This window comes from Oxyura jamaicensis, chromosome 2 (genome assembly GCF_011077185.1).
Source record: "Oxyura jamaicensis isolate SHBP4307 breed ruddy duck chromosome 2, BPBGC_Ojam_1.0, whole genome shotgun sequence".
Lineage (NCBI taxonomy): Eukaryota > Metazoa > Chordata > Aves > Anseriformes > Anatidae > Oxyura > Oxyura jamaicensis.
Window position 1 is genome coordinate 97,834,949 of NC_048894.1, and position 9,368 is coordinate 97,844,316.

Genomic DNA, 9,368 nt, shown 5'->3' on the forward strand with positions numbered 1-9,368 from the left:
ATCTTGGCACCTGTCCCGTAGGTGCTCATTTCCTACTTGGCCGAAGCACTGCGCTCTCCTTGACTTAGGGTGCTTTCCCATGTCATTCGGAAGCAAAAAGTTATGTGCAAGCCTTCTGTCACAGGGCACGTGGCATCGCTGCACCTAAGCCACTTTGTCCCACAGCACATCAAAGAGACTCATCTCTCCTCAGCACCGGGGCTGAGCACACTGCAAATGTGAGGAAACCTCTCCGTTCACTGCAGGACCAGACCGCCCACCGTGCAAACACACCCTGCGGGCCTTCCGTGGGAGAAGGGGGAAGCATTTATCTTCCCTAACAATAGGGAGGTCAAAAGGACCAAGCGAGGGCCGCACCGAGTCACTTCAGCTGCCACAGAGCGCGTTGGTGGGGGAAGTACGCCGGCACGCAAATCTCATTGCTTGCTCCAAGGAGCTGTGTACAGGCTTCCTTCTGTCCTCAGAATGATATGGCCAAGGTGCTAGTGCACAGAGGGAGGAGGAGAGGCACTGCATGTGTCTCTGGAGGTGGCAAGGCACGGTGACGGCACGCCCCAGGTGAGCCACGAGGCTGGCGGCCAAGCACTTCCAGCCGCCCGGGAACCCACATTCCACTGAAATAGGTTGTTTGGCAAGTCTGATTGCTGCAATAAAAAATAAATAAATAAATAAAAATATTCCGACTTCATTCACATTGGCATGACGTTGTCGGCGTGACCATTTCTGGCAGGCTGTCAGAAAGTTTTATTTGCATCCAGAGTTTTGAAAGCCATTTCATAATGTTAAACAAGGATAACGCTGCAAATGTCTGGCTGATTTGCCCCTTGACACCTATGTGCAATCCCTCATTGAAGCCCAAATGAGCACTCTCCTCAGGCTGCCCTACTTTCAGAATAACCCCTGTGTACAAGTAGTGCAACATACCTTCGCTTCTCACTTAGGGTGTGGCAGGAGTAACCAGAAGGAAGTGGATAATGTTATTTTTCCCGTTTTCTTGATAATCTAGATACAGCATCAGTTATTGGATCATTTGGCTTTGTAGCGAGCTGGGGAACCTCATTCTGCTATCACAAGCCCCTACAAATGAGAGAGATCTGGAGGCAGTTCCCTGTCCCAGGAATGTAAGTGAGGAACAAGGATAACACTGCTGAAATCAGTGCAAAACCTGTCTCTGAGGAGAACCTGTCTCTGCTTTCCCTGCATGTGTGTTCATGTGGCTAGAGAAAGCAGCTGAGATATTCCTGCTTAACCTCAGACCACAGCAAAATGTGCCGGGGCTTCAAGGTAACCCCCAGAGCCACAGGAGATGGGGTACATTCACAAGCATCAGTGCTACAAGAGCAATGGTGGCAACAACAGCACCTGAGCAGTTCAAAGCTGTCTGCTGTGAGATGATGGCAAAGCCAGTCCTGCTAAGAGAAACTGCTGTGAAGGCAGCCCTTTGATTCTCAGGTGCCTTTCTTCTCTAAATGATTTCAAGCATGAGAGACAGATTAACACCCATCCTAGGGTAGAAGGCAACCCCAACTCCAGAATCCTGAGCTACTTAATAGTTCTTCCCTTAACTTCTCAAATTAAATTTCCTCAAAAAACTTCTTTCTCTCCCTTCATCAAAAAGGTTGAAATAACTTTAGAGGGACAGGCTACTGGAAGTATTTCAGGCTTTTCTCTCCCTTTGCAGAGGAGAGCTCAGTTACCCTTGTCTTATGACTAACCTAAACCTAACAAAGCACACAGTTTTGCCTGAAGGCTCTGCAACAAAATTTGAGTGGATTTATGGCAAATACATACAGATTCCATTTTACCACAGAAATAGACATTACTTTTCAGTTTAGAAGATCTGCTTATCCTGGGGGCTGGGGGAAGGACCCAAGGACTGTTTCCACCTAGATGATTTCATTTGCAGCATCTTTGGTTCCATCTGTTAACGCTAGAGTTCAACGTGGTGATGCTACTTCTATTGCACTTCTTCCTTTTGTATTTGTAAAAAGCTGACATGTTCAGCAGTCACAAAATAGATGTCATGGAGCAAAGAGGAAGGAGTCAAGTATTCCTCATTTTCTATGCAGCTGATCTTGGGGTACAGGAGCTAAGCAGTGGTTCACACAGTACAAGCCAGAATCCTACAGGTGCATTGGGGGCTGTAGATAAAGCATGCTGTAAGGAAAAAGGTTGTGTCTAGATTGGGTGAAAAAAGGACAACAGCAGTGGCATGTTTAGGTGACTGGAGGAAAGCCAAGAGTTTTGCTTCACCTCATCCAAGTGGCAACAGGCCGTTTTCCTGTGTAGATCAGAGACCAACCTAGATCTAACAGCAGCACTTCACAAGGGTACTGCAAGAAGAATTCATGTCAGTGTTCTTGCTGCCTGTTTCTTCCAATTTCTTGGCATCATGTCACATTTTCTACTAATTACAGGCAAGCGCAAGGTGGGAAGACAAAGAAATTGCCTTTGCTTTCTGGAAATATATTCTGTACTTCACCACACCCATCATATATAAACAACATCGTAAAAGGCATCTCAATAAGGTCTTTATGACAGCTGGAGGGGAGCACAATGTGGCCTAGGTACAAGTGACACCCCCAGTTATCTGAACAGTGGACAAGTTTCTCCATCCTTGACAGCTAGTCGTACTGCATTGGAGGGAACACAGAGAGGTGCTTCTCCAGCACCTGCACACCGATCACACAGCGAGCAGAAGGGTTGGAGAGACCCCAGCTCTGACACTTGTACGTCAGGCAGCCTGCATGAAGGCCTGAGGGATTGTAAGGAAGCCACACAAGCACAGTCACACTAAGGGCCTCCCTCACTGGGTGCAAGAAGGCACAACCCCAGAGCACTGTGAGCAGATTAGTCTTTTTGTTCAACTTGGTATGAAGCAGCATAAAAGCACTGTCTCATCCCCTACCAGGTGGCTGCCCTGGTGCCATGTCTGACAGGGGATGATTTTGCACTGAAGCACAGGAGATCCTGCTACCTTGTATACTTCAGTGCCGGCACTAATCTTCCATCAGCATTGCCCTGGCCTTCAAAGGAAAATAGGCCAAAATATCACAGGCTTCCAAACGAAATGCAAATACTGAACTTTCTGAAATTTACCAACGGCATTTTACTCCTGTCCTGCACCTGAGCCGTAACAGTGGGGCACAGCAGAAACAAGGGTTTGGGACTGCTGGCAGCAGGAGCAAAGCTTTGCACTCACAGCTCCCCAGTCGTGCCCCTGAGGAGAGCACTGCTCCTCTGCCCACTCAGTGCAATGAAATACTCAAAGCCAGGCTGGGCCACCTCATGTCATACATAGCTGCTTTTACACAGATGTCACAGCAGCAGGTGTGAAATACCTGGGTAATGGCAACCATTTGCTTTGCCTTCAGCCGCAGGCATCAGGTCTGATTTACTGGCAGCTAGATAGCCTGGGAGAGATGGCTCCCCATGGCCAGCCTCACCTTAACAGGAGTGGAGATGGCAGCGATGGGCACTGGGGACAAGGCTGAGGAAGGGACCACCTCGCTTCCCTCCCATGCCCCCCACTTCTGTCCCAGCTGGGGGGACTTTGTAGAGCCACGAAGCCACGCTGCCCTTTCCACGTTTGGACATGACGGAGGTACACGGTCTGGAGCAGTCTTTGCTCAAGGCACACAAAGTAAAGGAGGAGAGTGACATTTCAGTCTTTCATTGCAGAGTCATTCGGGTTACTCGCTGAAATTATAGACACCAGCTCCAGCGATGTTAACAGCCAACTTTAGATTATTAACCATCCTTTGGATAGCAGTACATTTATGGTGCAAGTGTGCAGAGAATTCCTCCAAATTACAGGGTGTCCTAACACAGCCGGTCAAACCACACGGACCTCGAGATGCAGCAAGCAGTGTAATTAAGGCTGTTTTCTCATTTGTACTTTCCCCAGCAGCACTCAAAATACACTCTCAGCCACTGGATGCTGCTCTTTGCATCAGGCTACAAAAGGAGATTAGAGCGAAGGGTGCCTTAACAATAGCTCATTAAGGAGACCTCAAACATTTTCTTTTATTGCATTATTTATGTTTTGGGTGATCATAAAATGCTATTTCCAGGGCAAAGTGCACTCAAGAAGCTTATTGGCCTGTAGGTGGTTTCATTTGATTAGATTTAGAAGGGGGAAAGCTACAGAAATTCCTTTTACCTGCTACTTTCTTGAAAGACCTGTTTCCACACCCCCCCATCCCCCATCAGGCCCTACATTTGCAATACCACTGAGATCCACCAAACTTCATTAGCCCTTGCAAATATTTCTGGGAAAGGCAGTGACCGTTTTTCCCCTAAGGCTCTGGAAATTCGTCTTCACCGCAACAATCACTGACATCCCTGGTAGGATCCATTTTTTAATGTAATGACCTCTGCAAACAAGCAAATGGAGAGGACCAAAACATTTAGAGTCCTGTGGAAAGATTATAAAGCCGATTTTGCACAAAAGCATTCATATTAAAAAACACAGCTGAAAAACAATAATAATAAAGCAGATAATGGTCACAAATGCTTATTCCTATTCTTTAAATTGTATTTTATAATTAGCCTAGAACTGCTTTAATTACATTTTTTCCTTGTATTTTTTTCTTTAATCTCCTATAGAGCCGCTCTTACTGTGTAACTCTGTTGAAGTACATTTTTTACCTACATACAGATCCAAGAATAAATGTTGGCCCTGGCCATGGAATATTCACTCACTTTCAAAACGTAAGTAAAATAACTGAAACTAATTAACTGGAAACTGCCAGGGCTGAAAATTCCTTGTTTATAGAAGTGCAACAGTGCAACTCCAGCTCTTTAACTTTTCTTTCTGTTGCTTCTCTGCTATAAACGTAACACTAATGGCTATTAAAGTTTAGCAAAAATATTAAAAAAAAAAAGCTGGAGGGGACAGCTAAGACATTCCAGAGAGAACAAGGGGAAATTCAGGTTGCAAATAGAAGCTCTGCCATATAAGGAGCAGTTGCCAGGTCTGCTCCTTGGTATGGAGAGGGACTAAATGGATCCCCATGCCAGCATGTAAGAATCAATTAAGGGAACAGATAACAAACAGACAGAACTGCTCCTCATGCTCTTTTAAAACCTGGAAGTGTCTACTAAACATGCTGAATGTGGAGAATAACAACATCTCAAAATTAAATGAGAAAGTATTGTTTAAGTAATTAATATGAGGTACAACTACTTTCATTCTCTGAGTCTAGTAGCTAAAAAATGAAGAGATGAAGATGACATTTTTTTATTGCAATATCATTGGATTAGTTAGATTGTATCTCCAGCTTTCTGAATTACAGATCACCGAGACTGCCATCCACAAATACAGTGTGCTGGTATTCATCTTGTCAATGATATATACTCAGAGGGCTATTTCTCTAATTGATGGCTTCATCATTCAATTCAAGATGCATAAGGATAGCTATTGTTATCTAACACTAACTATCATATGTTCTTATTGTTCCACACTTCTCTCCTTGTCAATAACATCAAAGATAGCCTATCTTAATCTTTAAGATTGCTAAAGGAAAGTGCATTATTTGTTGACTCACCACGTTGCATTATTAAGTGTTTGCAAGCAGTCTGCATATCTCTCCACTGACATCCTTTAGTATTCAATTAAAAAAATGGACAAGAGAATACACTGATACAAACAAATACTTGGCTAAATGAATATTTTGCATAGAATTCTTAAGTTATTCTAATTCAGGTGCTTGATAACAACACTCTGTTGAAATCAGGACAGCAACACAAAGTGTGAGAATGATCTGCGTATAAAAGGGAAGAAGGCAGATAGCTTTATGGTGGAGCCATGGCAGAGGTTTGACAGGAAACACTTCTCCCAGTACAGCTAAGCAAAGAAGGAGAACCCTATTATATGGATGAGTGGGACCAGCAATGGCATCTTGTCATTCTAACTTGTATAAGTAAGCAAGCTTAATTGCTCCTTGTCTTTTCAAGATGACTTTTCACCAACAATCTCATTACCACACACATATGTTTATTGCCCATATCCAAGCCTGAATGCAATTGCCACACAGACCTGAATGCAATGAGGAGAGCAACAACGCTGCTTCCCCCCCCACCCCCCCTTTTATTTATTTTTTATTTTTTTACCAGAGGGATGTGACCTGCCTTCTCCTTCTGTGACTAACAGGGTGACCAGAGGCAGCGGAACATACACCAGGATTGGAAAGAATAAAACCAGAGGGAAAGCAAGCTGTCAAGGGAACAGTGTACTGAAGAAGAAAAACGTAGACACGACTTCTATTTACCAAGATTAATATGTAAAGTTAACATGTTTGTCATGGAATACATTAATATGTATATCTTCCCATTATGTAGATCTTTCCTTATATTACTTATTAGAAAGTGATATAATCACAATGATGGGGCAAGGACGTCACTTAAAAATTAGGTGATGCCCAGTCAACATAATACAACCACTAGTGTCATTTCTGATTTAGATGTAGTGATATCAGTGTAATTGCCGCTGGGAAGAAATTATAATGGCTGTTAATGATAAATAAAATGACAAGAAGGAGGGTCCTCTTTCACATGTAATTCCAAACAAAATTCAGCTACTGACTTCCTTAAGCAACTCGGTGCCATTCATTGACAAAGAAAAAAATAAGCAGGTGTAGATGCATGGCCATAAAAACTGCAGTAATTTTCCAAGTCTAAACATAGATGCTAAAGGTCTAACAAGATTTCACCACACTATTTCCACTCGGGTAAGATGAAGCAATGAATCTCACATGAGGGGAATATTAACACAAAGTTAAGATTATTCTAACAAAAAGCACTAGAGCCGACAAACACATAGGTAAGCAAAAATACAGTAAAGGCACATATACAATATGTGGATACTTTGCATAGCCCCCACAAATACTCCAGCTTTGTCTGTGTAAACACTGGCAGCCCTAACCCACAAGAAACTTTCCTACATTGGTTTTATATTATAGAGGTGTCTAGAGTGAGCTACTCAAAGCATCATTTACCCATTGTGGACAGCTTGTTAGCTTAGTTGGGAGCATATTTCAAATCATTCATCCATTAAAATTCAGAAAACCTAAGTTTTATTACTAGTGCTAACATTAAGAGCAAAGACTATGCCTTCCCATCTGTGAAGACCAAGAGTCCAATCCTTTTCCTCCCTCTGATTACAGATGAATTAAAACACAATCAACACTATACTTCACACCTCGTGAATAATACAGCTCCACTCTATGAAAGCATAAAAAACAACAGTATGCTGTACAGAATAGTAGGCATCTAGGAAAGCAGGTAAGTATAAGCAAATCTGTAGTCACATCTCAATACTCCCAGTCTCCCACTACCCAAAGCTGGGAGACTGCCTAATACATAAATGCCTGCCCTGTGTTTAAAATGTCAGCCCCTCTTAAAAGGGTAATAACACATACCTGCCATTTACTCTTCTTTCAGGGTCTTCAAAAATCAATAGGTAGATGATTTTGTAAGAGTTAAATTCAAAAAAATTAATTAAAAAAAAAAAAGACATGCACACACTAATGCAGGCAGCATTAGTCTGCCTATCCTTTCATTATCATAGCTAGGTTTTTAGTTACCTGTTAGTCAAAGACAGTTTAAAAAAATAAATAAGCCTTCACCTGGAGAATAAACCTGGCTGTTTTCAGCTGAGACCAATTTGCTAATTTAGTTCTAGCTGATGCAAGCACTTCTGCAGGTGGTTTACTCCAAAGCACACATAGCCAGAGAGGGCAGGGGCAGTGAAAGGAGAGAAGGTACAAAAATGAATGTTGTGTAACATGCTTTATGAAATGTGGCAAATTAACACGGACAAGACCCTGGTAAAACATTTGAACCACCAGTCTAGCATTTTGACATATGTAGGATTTTTTTTTTCAAGTTAGTGGTCTATTTTACTACAGGGTATGTCAAGGGAGTGCAGCGATCTGCCAACCCCCACCTAATTGCTTTGGCTCCTTTGTATGAAGATCATTTGTTGATAAAGTTGTTACAGGCACAGTTAAGCAACAGGTTTTTATAGGATGCCTGGTGCTCTTTATAATGCAATTAGTATCATTTAGTATATGCTTTTTCATCTGCAATGTTGTTCTTTTGCTGGCAAACAATACCAATGAAATCCACACCCTTTGGTGGCTGAATCTTCACTCGTTTCCTAAATATGAGCCCTCTTTCAGAAGAAAACCGTGATCAAAGAAACAGCCTTACTTAATGTTTTGTGAATGGGAATTCATTCTACTGTAGTGCCTATTTTATGTTTAGGAAAGTTAGAAGATGAGAATATAGACCAGGATTGGTCTTCTCTGTTTGCCAGCTTTGCAAAAGATGCTAGGAGCACTTTCTTTTAGGAAGCAAAGATTCTGGATACACCTGAAAAGCTCTGTGAGGAGAAGCCTTCCTATGATTTCAGATGCTGAAAGGCCCCTTACAAATGTGCTTGGACAGTTAATGAACAACCACCAACTCACACCTCCAAATTTCTACTCACCAGAAGAGTACTATTAGGTCCCCAAGCATCTGCCTTTGTTCCAACAGCATCAAGGCTCTCCAGACAACAGGACACACACCTAACATCAGATGCTGCAGAGTTCTTATATTCCTGGTTCACCTTTAATCTGCGCTAGCATTAGCATATGAGATATCCCTCCCATGCACCACGTGGAACGCAGGATGGCTGGCATTCACAGGATAGGAATGATCCAGCCCTGAAAAAGAGGCAATCTGAGCACCTACCTGAGATGACAGTAGAGAAGTAAATACAGCTCCTCCAAGGTGATTTAAGTCCACATTTCTTAGAAGTGCCATAAAAGTATGAATGCTATTTTGGGATAGGGATATCCTTTTTTCAAAGCTGCTCTGCTTTATATAAGTTATTTATACTGACTGTAATAGGAACCAGGATTCAGGCACGCTACTTCTAACTGGCTTTCATAATCCTGGAAGCACCTAAAGCATCTAGACATCTCCAAGAGCATCCAAATGTTGATCCAATCATTCTTGGTACCTGCACTTGATGCAGAAGACATTCTTCTCCTTCCAGAGAGGGTTCTGGGTCCCAGCCGTGCTACAGCAATTGATACAACATACTCAGCCACCTCTGGAAATAGAGCACAGGTTTCCTCTCTCCCACATGACCACTGGGCTAAACAGTCCATTCAGGTTTGCCGAGTCTCCCTGACCTAGCCAATGTTTGTAAATCCCATGCAACACACACCAGCATCAGCAGGAGGCCCTAGAAGCATCCCACCCCAAAGCCAGACTGTCAGCATGTTGTAACACCCTCACTGGCTCAGGACAGAGGGCTGCTACAGCTCTCCCAGGTGGGCCTGCAGGAGGAGCTTCTCCAGGCCAGGTGCCACTAG

At 43.1% G+C, this 9,368-nt stretch overlaps 2 long non-coding RNA genes across 2 annotated transcripts; one reads left to right on the plus strand and one right to left on the minus strand.

Annotated features, from left to right (window-relative positions):
* Positions 1 to 302: 302 nt before the first annotated feature.
* LOC118162349 lies at positions 303 to 9,148 on the minus strand. Its single transcript, XR_004748406.1, has 2 exons — positions 9,011 to 9,148; positions 303 to 644 (listed from the first exon to the last, which is right to left on the minus strand). It is a non-coding gene; the product is annotated as an uncharacterized LOC118162349 (long non-coding RNA).
* On the plus strand, positions 4,568 to 7,487 carry LOC118162348. The gene is made up of 2 exons (XR_004748405.1): positions 4,568 to 4,713; positions 6,118 to 7,487. It is a non-coding gene; the product is annotated as an uncharacterized LOC118162348 (long non-coding RNA).
* Positions 9,149 to 9,368: the final 220 nt, after the last annotated feature.